Source organism: Ursus maritimus, unplaced genomic scaffold (assembly GCF_017311325.1).
Source record: "Ursus maritimus isolate PB19 unplaced genomic scaffold, ASM1731132v1 scaffold_34, whole genome shotgun sequence".
In the NCBI taxonomy this organism is placed as follows: domain Eukaryota; kingdom Metazoa; phylum Chordata; class Mammalia; order Carnivora; family Ursidae; genus Ursus; species Ursus maritimus.
Window position 1 is genome coordinate 19627726 of NW_024426008.1, and position 567 is coordinate 19628292.

Here is a 567-nt window from a genome sequence, read left to right on the forward strand (position 1 = left end):
TCAGGAAACCCTAGTTCTATTTGCAAGCAACTTACCCTCCAACCGGACGAACCAGGTCTTCCTTTGAGCTAGACAAAAAGTTCTTAGCTATGGCACTCAAAAGCACAAGACAATAAAGAAAAAAACAGATAGATTAGACGTGATCAAAATTCAAAAATTTTACGCTCCCAAAGACGCCATTAGGAAAATGAAAAGACAAATCGCAGACTGGGAAAAAATACTTGCAAATCATGTGTTTCATAAAGGACTTGTATCCAGAATAAGAATTATTTTTTTTTTAAATAGGCTCTATGCCCAGTGTGGGACTCAAACCCACAACCCTGAGATCAAGTCACATGCTCTACCAACTGAGCCAGCCAGGCACCCTAGAATAAGAATCCTTAAAACTCAATAGTAAGGAGACAAATAACCCCATTAAGAAATGAGCAACTTATTTGAATAGTTATTTCACCAAAGATAGTATAGGAAAAATCAACATGCACATACAAAGATGCTTAACATCGTTAGCAGGAAAATGGAAATTTAAAACCACAGTGAGATACATTTCACACCCATTAGGCTTGCTCT

General features: G+C 37.2%; 1 non-coding gene across 1 annotated transcript; it reads right to left on the reverse strand.

Annotated features, from left to right (window-relative positions):
• Window positions 1-291: 291 nt before the first annotated feature.
• On the reverse strand, window positions 292-362 carry TRNAQ-UUG. The gene has a single exon. It is a non-coding gene; the product is annotated as a tRNA-Gln (tRNA).
• Between the last annotated feature and the right edge of the window lie 205 nt (window positions 363-567).